This window comes from Camponotus vicinus, unplaced genomic scaffold (genome assembly GCF_025532165.1).
Source record: "Camponotus vicinus isolate PSW18456_S1 unplaced genomic scaffold, iyCamVici1.0 SCAF_13, whole genome shotgun sequence".
Lineage (NCBI taxonomy): Eukaryota > Metazoa > Arthropoda > Insecta > Hymenoptera > Formicidae > Camponotus > Camponotus vicinus.
In genome coordinates this window covers 5,508,921-5,522,667 of record NW_028141949.1, presented here as the reverse complement: position 1 = coordinate 5,522,667, position 13,747 = coordinate 5,508,921, and the positions used below count along the sequence as shown (strand labels likewise).

Here is a 13,747-nt window from a genome sequence, read left to right as displayed (position 1 = left end):
ACTTTTACATATATAAGCAAAAATTAAATATTATAAATATTTTTATAAAAATAAAATAATAATAAAATATGTAGCAAAAATATATTTTAGCGGTTTAAAATTTGTATAATTTGTCTTTTAAAATGAATGTACAAAAAATAATAATGTAAAATAAGCTTACGCAATAATAATTGATATAGAAACAATGTAAGGAATGTATCAAGGTGAAAGCGCGTGGGTAAAAATCTAAATTACAATGTTAGGATTAAGATAACGATGATTTACCTCGCAGCATTAACATGCGTGCTTATTGTTAGTACATATATTTGGCCGATTACTTCTTTTCCCGAGCGGAAACTGCTGGTACAATCTCCGGAATTTTCTTAGAACGAGAGTTCGTTCTGTCGCAATCGAGTGCAACGACGTAAAATGAAGATAATGCACCGGCTGATTATTTGTCCGCAGTTTCGTTACTTTATGCTCGTCGGGTTGGGTCGACGCATTAAATCACGCGGAATCCGTTTTACGGATTAAAGTAAGAACCTGGGAAAAAGAGAGAAGTTGCGCTCTCGATCTCGTATACGCGGTATATACGAGGTCTCTCCTTTTTCTCACGATTACGATAACCTACTTTTCGTGATAGTTCGTTGTACCGCGAATAGCAAACTTGCTCCTTCCAGTATCCCGTCATCCTCGATCGGATAGAACATTATTTCGAAGGAGATGATAAAGTACATGTATATAAATATAAATATAAATATAAATATAAATAAATAAATATATATATATATATATATATATATATATATATATATATATGTGTGTAAATGTATATAAAATTGTACGTAAAATTGGATGCCATTTTAAAGACGAAACGCTACGCCGGAGATGCGCTTGCGAATTTATGCAATAAGTTTCCAACATTGGACCCATCTTGAACGTAATAATTGCTGGTATGCGGTGTTCATTAATTGCGACCGGAAAAAACATTTCACAATACAACAGAGATCGTTCGAGTCGTAGTACTTAAACGACCGTCACCGGTGCATTTCCTATATACATGCGTTTATTTTAGCTTCAGCAAATTTTGCATAACGATCGTATTTCCTATCCCGTAATTGCACTTGTAATCAGTCAAATGCGAACAATCAATGTTCTTCTTTGACATTTCGCGATAAAATTCACGTTCGCTGCCTATGATTTCGTATACATATGCAAAAATTTTGTTGCGGAAATCATTTATATTGAAATCACAGAAGCGACAAGAAATAAATTTCAATATCTTAAGATAATAAATTTAGAATCTTTAAATTTCTAATGCGCATCTGTGAGAATATTTATATCTACGTTTTTATTTCTTCTCTCTCGTGACTTTTTATGCTTTCATTTAAAGAAGTGGCTGTTATGTCGCAACGCGACGTAATATGAATTGATTGAAATAAAATTATATTGTGTCTTATTTACAAGATAGAACTTTATTTAAGACAAAGATGTACACTTAAGAGTTAGTCGCCATGCTTGAACCGAGATGTTATTTACGAATGACAAACAAGATATGAATTTTTTAGATGGATTTTTCGAAATGGATCTCTATCTTGTTTAGAAAAAGGATGAATTATTCTTTCAAAATAAAGAATATTAGTAGCGGAAATTTTGAGAGCAAAAGTTTTGATAAGAAGGAAGTTTGATAATTGGATAGTGAGATCGATAGATATAAACAAAAGATTCATTGTGATTCATTTATGACGTAGAATTAGGAAGTTTGCGTTTATACTGTTTGAAAAAGACTTAAAGAAACATATAGGTTTCAGAACTTGAGACAAAAGATTGCGGCACATAATAAATCTCTCAAGAACGGGAGATCAAGAAGCAAACTAAGACTGGTAGGCCTTGAATAGATCGCTATGAATTAGAGAATCACTTTTCGCGAAGGAATAAAATATCTGCATTATAATGTACCAAGTAATATTGAAATATTTGTCGCGACAAATCGATGTAGCAAGTGAAATATTTGATGCGATTGCGGAAGCACGTGAGAAGTTGGTTAATGAGATACCATTCACTACGATTATTCCTCCTATCTTGGATATTCTCTCCGCGTGCTCGCGAACGTTTATGAGAAATTCTGTGAGTACTGCCTTATGCAAGGTTTTATGCCTTATTAATTTCCGTTAAACATATACATATATATGCACATATAAATACAATTTATTTATTTATGACATATTTGATACAGTTATTTGTTTTAATTTCTTCCCATCAAAGATTTTGAATACAGAAATAATTTCGTGCATTTGATGTATGTGTGTATATATATTTTAATGATATATCGGTATTATACTGATATCACTGTTATTATATTGTATTTATATAATATTTCTTGCAATATATATTTATATAAAAGCAACGAGGCTATTTTTAAATATATACAAAAATACTATCTTTTTAATATCAACTTCACATCTTGTTTGCCACATATAATTAATTTTAGTTTGTTATTATTTAGATTCTTATAACAAATATTATTTTAATTATATTATACATTTGGATTATCAGCAAAGAAATTTTGTTACAAAATAACTCTACATAAATTAGTCAAATTTGCAAATTTATATTTTGATATGAAGAGTGTTATAATGATTAAATGAAATCAAAACGAGATTTCGCTGCAAAGCAACATTATATAAATTAGTCAAATTTTTGAATTTATACATTCTATTATACATACATATGAATTCTTAAATTTACACATACTTCTATAAGTATATTGAAAACGAGAGAGAGTTATTAATGGACATGTATGTCCTATGAAAAATTTATATTTTATGGTACATTCCATTTCCATTCCTCTTCTAATAGTCGAGTCATCGCTGAATCGTCGATAATGCATGAAATTATTATTTATTCACGTATAGTCCCCATGCGTTTCCGTGCGCGCGCACCGTAAATGTTACATCTCGCAGCGACTATTACGAAGCAATAAATGGTACCTTGATCACACCCAGTAAATTATGTTTACAATGTCCCTAACAGTATCATAATTAACGTTATGCCAATTTACACATAAACAATTATTACTACGATATCATATAATGTTCATATGTAATCTGTATGTGCACGTGTGCATGTGTGTGCTTCGCAATGCATGTGAGATACCTTTTCGCGGAGATGCATCATGCAAATATTACAATGCTGACATATGTAGCATAATGCGCGACGCTCATATATAATAACAATCCTCGATTTCCATGAAGTCCAATGTGACATTTGGCCCAGGTTGATTCTCGCCAAACGTGTTTTCGCTTTTTTGTGTCCTTTTTAAAATACCGCGTATACGCCAGCCCTATTTTTAGATGTGTCCCAAAAAGAGAGATGAGATTGCCCCTTTTCTTCGAATTAGTCACAGGTAGTCGGCATTCCGCCTATTCGTGCATTATGCGTCGCGATCTATCGTCCTTGAGCTCTGGGAACAATAGAAAGATTTTATATCTCAGAATCGTTATACTTTTAATATTTGCCAATTTTTACAAATAATATACAACCTTGTAATTATTCTTAAATATATATATGTTTAATAGCAGATTTTTTTGCATTAAAAATAACATTTTATATTAAAAGAGAATATTAAACAATTTCCTTAGTCTTTTTATAATGATATTTCTAATTTGAATAAGTCTATATACATAACTGTCTAAAGGTCTTGATTAAATGAATGTTTAAATGCATATAAAATAATACGGCTTTGTTGTTTATTTTATTTGAAGAAGGAAATTAAAAACAAAATATGTAGATTTAAAAAAAATTTCTGTGCCTGATTATATTTTTTACTGATGATTAATTATATTGAAAATAACTAGAAATCATTGTTTTAAAACTTTCTTTTTATATGCGTTTCTTTTTTATTGCTTGATTGAGAGCATATAGCGTAGTGAAATTTATGCGTCTTGATAAAGAGTATCCAGCAATAGTACGTTATCACATATTATTCATTATCATATATTACTTATGAGCATACGACGTAAAATAATTATTCGTAAGATTATGATAAAAGTGATAAAGTAAGAGAGAAATGCATTAAGAATATCGCATTATTATTACGAGAAAATTTAAACAACTATGTTTGTTAATTTTGCATATCATAACTGGTGAAAATATATCCTCATGTTAATTGTGGTTTAATTACACAACGCATGTTGCATATAATAAATATTACATAGAATAAAAAAATGACAAAATTTGTGAATTTTTAAACAATTATATTATTACACATATAAAAACGCACACACACACAATGAGATTTGCATATTACGTATTATGCGTATAATTACTGTTGTAGTTAAATTTTATATTCCGACAATTTAATTAATTATTCATGAAAGCGCTTTGCCTTGACACTGAAAGTTTTCAGAAGACATATATGATGTCGTTTTGTTACATTTTCTGAAGACAAATATGATGTCGTTTCATCACATCTTTTCTAAAGCAAAGTATTTAATATGTATATAAATTGCAGGTTTATATAAATGCTAAATCATCACAAATCAAAGCATCATCAATTGGAAATCTGTTATTACCATATTTTTCAGTCAATCAAGAGGTCAACTGATCGACCCCGTCGTGAGCATTTATCATTCACGCGATTGTTTGATAAATAAATCAAGTTACCACTCTTTATAATATTATATATAAAACAAATTTTTCTCTTGAAACTCGATTATCGAGTTAATTAGGTAAGTTTAAATTAAATGTTTGTGCTTTTAAGAAAGCAAGACGTGAAGAAAAAAGAAAGACGTCATATATATAATCATATATAAATATATAAAATTATATGTAATTATATACGGACTTTTTTCCCAATATTTCGATCTCTTTATTAGATTAAACGAAATAAATTGATATTGTAAACAGTACGACTATGAGTATTCTGTACGAGATAGGAATGTAAAGTTCACCATTTTTCTCATGGGATTTTGTGATTTCTCGCACGATTCCGCACACGTATCGGAGTATGGTCTATTCCGAGATTCTTGACAATCTACATTTCTTTCTTCCTGGGAATAATAATTAAGTTATCATTGAAATTTTAGTATGTATATGTGTCTGTATAATGTGTATGTAGTCTTATCAAGAACAGACACAATAGTGTCGAAAATGCTTATAATTATATATTGCTTAAAATAATTAGTGAATTAGTCATTTAATAATCAATGAAATTAATTACGAGTGATTAAGATTAATTAAATTTTTACATTATGGAAAAATAAATATTTTTCTCGGATGAGAAAAGCTATTAATCATTGATTAATTATTGAAAAAAAGCTTTTTCTTTTTATATCTGTTTATATTTGTACTTTGCCCGACTACCTCGCGGTTGATCGAGCCATCAAGAAAACGATTCACGATCATGCGTTCACACGCTTGCTCACCGACACGCATATGAGACAGAGTGTGTGTAGCATACTTCAAAGGTCCACGTGGTCGTGGATTACAGTAGTGGCAACAGTCGTCCCCCGACCGTTGTTCAAGTGTGTATGAACGTCGGCCGACATCTCCGCTGGCCACTGCCAAGAGAAGAGTAGCTGAGAAAAACGCAAAACAAGAAAACAAGCCGGGACAAGTTCGCTTTCGTTCGTGGATCCGCATGACTCTCGCACGCTGACCGCAACGAGCAGTTCTGCTCTTCATCGGTGCATCCTTGCTGCGGAAGCGGTTTATCCTCCGGTTCACTATTTCGGACACGCAGAATGTACTCCGAAAAGGTTCGCGAACATTTCGAGGACCGCTGCTGATCGTGATTTACGCTGTGCGATCGTGATTTTTCGTATGACTTATTATGCATTAGTCTCATCGATCGCACAGATTGATGAGAATAACTTACTTGTACATAGATACGCGCGGTGCTCGTTTAGTTTTTATACACGTATAGACATTACGTTTTGTATAGCTGTGTGTGAAGACAAGGTGACCAATTGCTTCAAAGCCGTAAGTATGATATAAATCTCTTCTGTTCATATTTGTCAAGAGACAAAGAGAGGCGGAAAGAAAGAGAGAAATTCGAGATTTATGTATGAAATTGCGGAAAATTACCGTCTTCGAAGGATATTTTGCAACCTTCAATTGATTTTAATTCTTTCTCAGTGATTATACAATACGTACGTATAATGACGCGGTTTAAAGAAACATTAAAAGTAAAGTTTTTTGTAAAAATAAAAGAAAAGAAGTACAATATATATCTAAGTATTCTATTTTTAATTTTAGGTATATATCAAATGTAAAACGAAATGATAGAGAAATTATAAAAAATAGAATTCAGAAGTCATTTTTTTAATTATATGAAATTATAAACTTGTTATTTTAAACGAAATTTTACTTTAAACTTTATTTTAATATAAAGAAAATTAATTTTCGTAATGTTTATTTACATAATATTTATTATTTATGTTTTACATGTACAATTTCACTTCTCCAGTACATATAAAATATATTTAACAAGAGACACAAACTTGCGCAAAGTATCTTACAATTTATTTTACTTTATTATGTAATTAAAAGTCTATATCATAATTTTATTTAAACAAATTAATCTAGAAATTCTCGAAAGTATATTTTTATATTTCCTGTCACTCAACTTTTCCATTTAAATCTTGAAGTTACATAAAAATTGACATGATAAATAAATATGTTTAATTTCTACCCCACGCTTGTTTTGAATTATATTGTTATTTGTCGGAATAAAATTAAAATAGAAATAATTATTATCTTTAAAAAATATCTCACATTATACGCTTGTTGCAAATCTGGGTTTCGAAATACTAAAAATAGAGATTAAAATTTACATCTTTACATTACCTCATCAAGGTATACGAGAAAGCATTGCTTAAATATTTATCGAATAATCAATTACGCAAGTAATTAGCATCTTTGAAGAGAATCTTATGATTTAACCTTCTGCTATCAATGATACGTCCGTGATCTTTTAGACATCATTATGGAGAACATGCTTCGCGCGATATTTGTGCACTTTATCCTCCACGCTTTTTAAAAATTCGTAAAATGTCGTAATCATCGAATTCGCGCGACAATGTTCATACGAATTCGCTCTTCTTAAATGGCTTCGGAAAACGAAAGAAGAACTTGTGGAAGAACGCAAGTAAGCTTTACGGCGAGTTGTTATGCGTCAAAATTTTTCTGCTCCATTGCGTTCCTTCGAGGAGGCTCCAGAGATAATCGAAACCTGTTCGATCAAATATTATAGCTGTTGACGATCATTTGACATTGAGAAAAACAAGAATACCATCCTTTCTTATTTCTACGTAGTTACTTTAAATGGTTGCACGCAACCCTGAATTTTCCTCTCTAGGTAAAGGCTTTTGTTATTTTACGCAATGCGTATACATACACGATTCAAGGGTTAAGTTCAAACATCGTATCTGTCAAACATGAGAATGCGATGGCGATCAATGAAAATTAATGATAAGAGAATGATCTCTTTTTTGCATTTCATGACTCATCAGTTTCGAGATTGACTCGAGTTGGTTCTATATTAATATTTCATCCGTAGTCTTGTCTTATCTTTTAATATGATTTATCATCTTTATGCTACATGCATTGGCATGTTTGTAAAACATTTGTGTCTTTTGTTCTTTTTTTCTTTTAATTTCCTCATTTACAATTCCGTGTATCGTAATTATTATGATCAATCTTTTATTCTTTCAAGAGATACTTTTCTAGCTATCAAAAGAGCGTTCTATATATCGAATGCAACGTGTCATATTTTATATAACTTTATCCGCAGCCCTGAACTTATTTCTATCTCTCTCGTAAAATAACCGACTATATGACATTTATGAGGAAGAACTGCGGTCTAGTACTCTAATACATCTCTTGTTATTCTTATGAATGTCTATTTCTTTTACAATCTTATATATTAGACTTATTAACATTTTTTTTTGCTTAATCATTATAACCAACAGTCAAGAGTCAAAGAAGAAGAAAAGAAATAAGTGTAGCGTGCGTGGCCCCTGGGCCTGTGCGCCTACATAAGATTTTATTAATTATTCTTGACTATTGAATATTTTATTATTAATTATTTAATAATAAAATACTCAATAGTCAAGTATAAGAAAAACAAAGAACTTGTCATATATATACTTTTTTTCAGAAATCTGTTATTTTCAATCATAAATTCATCATTTTCAATCATAAAGTTTTTATCTAATATAAGATAACCGTTGGAGTTTAATTCACCTATCGGTAATTCTAAGTGAAATTTTTTATGCATTTGAGTGTATAACTTTATGACTTTACTGATTTGACGTAATTTGAATAAAGTATCATTAAAATTTACATAAGAATATAGATACGCAATGTTAATATTGTTTAATTTTCATCAATTACATCTGATCATTATACATATATTAATGTAAGAATTTAGTTTATGTAATCTATTTCACACAATGCATTAACGATATAAATATTTATATTCAATTAGTATGCATCTATTCTCGTTCTGTTTCGCTAAAATAATTTTTCGAAAGATCTCTCATGCAATCACATTTCGACATTAAGATTAATCGCATGTTTTAATCATTCGATAATGAGAAAGATTCAGCGCGCTTAGTTACGATTGTCTCTCGATACTTGATGTCAGAAAACCTTGAACTTCGAACTCGCTCGACCTCGAGATGTTTTTGCGCGGAAAATAAAAATAGGTAATTCGTGCATGTATTCATATATGTAACACCCAAGATAATAATCTAGCAGGATAAAATTTGGAGCGTTCTTTTTCGAATTAATTCTACTTTTCAATGTTGAATATTTTATTTTTGAACAATATATTTTATTCGATTCTGAAAAGTTTTCTCTAATAATATGTTGATATTTATTATTTCAACATGAATAAATATATAATACATGATACAAAGTATTCCGTCGATGTATCGGTAACAAATATGAAAGGACGCTTACAAAATATACAACATCGTTTTATAGTTGCATTGTCGCGGTTACATTGTCGCAACGATGGTCACTGCCGTGTATAATAATTATGTGCCAACGACACTAGGTATATTCGGATTGCATGCCGCGTGTCGGGCATATTAATAATCAGATCGCGGATTTTCACCTGGAAACGAAACGACGTGTCGCACGCTTGATGAATCTCATTGCTACGATCGTTCTCACTCTCGTTTCATTTCACAGGAAAATTAACTGTAAATTATAATAGCGCGTAATTAAATGGACATGTCCTGTTTTGTTCTCTATGCAATAAAGTCTCGTTACTATTGGTCAGAGTTATTTTATTTTATAGATTGTACAACTGTCACATATTCCACATAATGGATGGCATGTGCGCACTAGTGAAGTAATTATTTCTCGTCAGCGAATTAATTGGCGAATTAAAAAAAATTGCGATCTTTCCGTTTTTAATTGATCGTATCGCATGCGGTAGCGATACGTTTTAATCGTCGTTCACGAGAAAATGAAAATTATTTATAACATAAATCTATTTGTATTGTGTACAGAAGAGTGTAATGAAATCAACACGTAGCGAATATGGGGATTGTTACGAAATGATTCACATTTATTCGAGCATTGACTCGCATAACCGCACACGGATTCAGTGAAAGTGTACGTTGTTCGCAGGGTGTTAATAAACGAAGCTCTAGACCGGAATGCCTCTTTTTTGCTCGATTTTCTTCACAACAAGAAGTTCGCTCGTATCGACGATATAAATGGCAATAACCAGCTCGTAATTCATGGTCATTGAATAAAATATAGGAAGGAAGCTATATCTGATGATTATATTGACGATTATGTCATTTTCCAACTAGCAACACAACTATGAACAAGATAAAGAGAAAAAATAGATGTCAAAGAAAAAACTCCATAATAAATCGTTTATAAATTATATAATGACTTATTTATAAATTAATTATTTAAGTATTTATAAATTATATAATTTATAACAAAATTGTTAATATATAAATAATATATAAATTAATATCTAAATTATGTATATAGTTATACAATACATGCTATATTTTTATGTAAGCGTGTCAAATATAGTATCATAAATATTCTAGACATTCTTCGATGAACTTAGATGAACTTGATCAGATTTTAAAAATTCTTTAAGCATGTATTCTGTTGTATCACAATAGACTGCATTTTCTCATTTTTATGTAGATAAGATTTTATTTTTGTAACAAAGAACACGTTTTGAGAAAAGCTTTGGAAGGAAATGTATATTTCCTAGAATATACCATACAACGCGTATGATTTTCTTACGTTTTCTTATCTTACTAATTATTTAGTCACTGAAATCTCGACGATACTATTGAGCTTTATTGCACAAGATATTCCTCAAATATTTGTCTTCCATTAACACAAAAATATTATGTATTCGCGTGCATAGAGTGTTCGTTAAATCGAAGTACAATCATCAGGGAAGTGATTATTCGTGAAAGACAATTAGGAAATCCAAGATAAATGTTTTTTGATTGACTACTATAATAATTATCAAAAAAGATAATTTTAAATACAAATATAACATATATATATGTGTGTGTGTGTGCGCGCATATGTATTTTTCCTCTTCTTTTTCTTCTAAGAAATCATTTTTTCGCCGATTGTATTAGAAATATACTGGATTTATGCGCGGATGCAAATTGCGTTGCAAAATATTTAAGATGACACATGTCTGTATTTTTTGTGTACGGCCAATCGTATTACGACTATGTAGTTCTTCGTAAGTGTAGTCGCGTCATATATGATTACATTAATCATATACTACGCCGCAAAATTTCCAAATCAATAATTACTAAGAATCTTTGTTATCTCATGAGAGATTCGTGTAATTGTATATGAATGACCGGTCGTCATACATACGTCTCCGAACGCTGATTAATTTAAAGGTCACACGATTAAAAACGAAGAAATAACCGCAAAAATTTTCTTAAACCAAATTCCCCTCATTTTTTTCATAATTTTCAATTCTGTTAAAGTTACTCAAAGTAGTTTACGTCAAATTATTTCAACAATACACTTATTTTAGTTTAATTATGTAATAAGAAATTTTCGTAAAAAAATATTTGTAATTTCTTCTTGTTCAATATAAAAATCTTTTTTTAGTTAAAATTCATTTTGTAAAATTGCGTTTTGCACTTATTACTAATATATTTTCACTAATTTCCCGCCAGATTATTTTGCATCATTCGTTTATAAATTGAAATTAGATGCATCTAATAACTGGAAATAAATGATTCTCTTATCTCTACCGGCTTTTGCACGATACTTTGTAATTTCTCCCCGGAAGGAGAGTGACGTAGAGACGAGGACATTTATATTTTTCTGATATGCACTTTATCCTTGCACGAGAAGTTCACTGCTCCATATCTTTATAATGCATCCTGTCGTCGATGCAGCACGCGACAGGACAGTACACGTTTCCGGTTGCAACTGCATCGACGGATATGTAAATTAGTCACACTGTTTATGGGCTTGCTTTGAAGCTCGCAGTACATTTTCAATATTGAAAGATAAGCTTGTATCTTATTTCCGCGAATTCGTAATGTATTCTTTTTGCGAAATAACGTAATTTACATCAATCTGGAATTTTAGTTGATAAATTGATATTAAAATATATGAAATAGGGCATTTGAAATTATTATTTTTATTTACATCAATATTATTATAAAATATTATTTGTAAAAAAAAATGAATAAAATTAAAGTTGCATAGTTTTAACGGAAACATAAAATGGATTAGAAAAATTGGTTTAGGGAGTTAATATATTTTTAGATCTCAATTGTTTTCTAATATTAACTTTATTTATTATTCGTTATTGTTTTAATTCAGATTGTCTTTTATGAGAGAAACTTTCAACTTGAAATCATTTCAACATTATCAACATTGTTAACGTTATCAACGTTATCAACATTGTTAACAATATAATGATATAGATAATTTCTAGGAAGGAGGAAATCTCTCTTTGGATAAAAATATTCTCCGTATTTTGGTATTTTCGAGATATTTGAAATAGATTGATATTATGTTTACTTTCTCTTTGTTTGTCTATTTTCAAGTGATAACGTGAACTAAATAATTGGATGATATAACATAGATAAATGTTTAATAGATTTTAAACATCGTCAAAGAAAAATGATACATCAGTTAATTACATTTCATGTAATACATAATAGCATCGAAATCACTTCTTATTATTATATTGCATATGTAAGCAAAGCTTACATTAATGAAAAAGTGATAGCTTCTTCTTTATGTTATTTTGTTTTCTCTGCAAACAATCACTAACGTTCATATGCATTCAAAAAGATATATTATAATGTATATTATATTAATTATAACTTTATTATAAAAAACATATGTTTGTATTTGAAAAATCAAACATTATCTTCAAATTTTCAACATATTTTGAAAGATTTTTAATCCATTTTACTTTAATATTGCAATTTCAATTTAACATTTTTCACTAGATATAATAACATTCAAAAAAATCAAGATGACAATTTTATTTATAGATATTCCTGTATATTAATTTTCTCACAACTGTTTTGCAATAATATTTAGCATTCTTCTTGAAAGATTCATATTATTTCGTAAGCGTCGAATATGGCAATAAGTTTAAAATTTGATAAATAGAATTAATCAAATTCAGATCGTGCGTCAGAGAGGACGATCAGTAGAGCGAATCTCCGACACGAAACAATCAATTCATAGGTCTTTGTTAGTATATTCAAATACCACATTCTTCTCAAAGTATATACTCAAGCGTGATGTGACATTTACTGATGACTGTCTAAAGAATGCGATGGTTTTAAAATTGTTATATTTTGCAATATAAATATACAATTTATTTATTTATTTTGAATATGAGAAAAGAAATATATAACTAATATATATAATTAATATCGTGATATAAAAAGTAAGAACGTATAACAGAGCGTGATGGGCGTAAAAAATAATTTTTGTTGCTGGTAAAGACAGAGCGCAGATACATATTAAAACAGTAGTTATCTTATTTTTTTTAATATTTAAATAATTTTATGTTGTTTTAATGTATTATATGATATTATTTGAATGGAAAAAAAGAGAGAGAAATATTGTAGGTAAAATCATAAGATGATCAGCTATTAATAAATCTTTTTTTTTCATTTGTAACGAAAGGATGTTTGAAATATTCATCTCGCAATGCATTAAGATGTGATACGTATTAAAATGTAAATATGATATGTGATGAAAGTGCATTCGCCGGTACTATTCGCATAATTATGCCGCTTATAGGCTAACAATAAGACGGTGAACGCAATTCACCGTTACGGTGAGAAATTTTTAGTTTGTTTCTTTATACCGCGATAAAATTTTCTGATAGTGAATTCAACCATTCACTGCCAGCATTTTTCCGAGTGCACTTGGTTCAAGTAGATTCCACACATTTCGAGTACTCTAGACGGAAAAGTATACGGCGTGATTGCACGCGAGCTCGCAAAACTTTTCATTGTGTTGCACAAGATTTTCGGTATAGTTTTTTAGGTGAAATCTCAGCTCGCTAGCGTCTGCCCTAAGCATCATTGGGTTGTAGCAGTTCTAAATGATAATTTTTATAACATTATTTCATAACTTCTATAACATAATGATGAGAGAAATTTTATATATATATACATATATATATATACATATATATATATTTTTTGTATATATATAAACTTCTATACATTAAAAATCAATTATAATTGACATAAATTTC

At 29.8% G+C, this 13,747-nt stretch overlaps 2 protein-coding genes across 6 annotated transcripts in view; one reads left to right on the top strand and one right to left on the bottom strand.

Annotated features, from left to right (window-relative positions):
* The window catches only part of Vermilion (Tryptophan 2,3-dioxygenase vermilion), a 225,289-nt gene that overhangs the window by 8,428 nt on the left and 203,114 nt on the right, over positions 1-13,747 (bottom strand). The window lies entirely within an intron of this gene.
* The window catches only part of Ldd (lipid droplet defective), a 35,734-nt gene continuing 27,476 nt past the window's right edge, over positions 5,490-13,747 (top strand). For both annotated transcript variants that reach the window (XM_083087024.1, XM_083087023.1), the window contains exon 1: positions 5,490-5,961. The gene's annotated coding sequence lies outside the window, so the exon portion shown is untranslated. The remainder of the gene's footprint in view (positions 5,962-13,747) is intronic.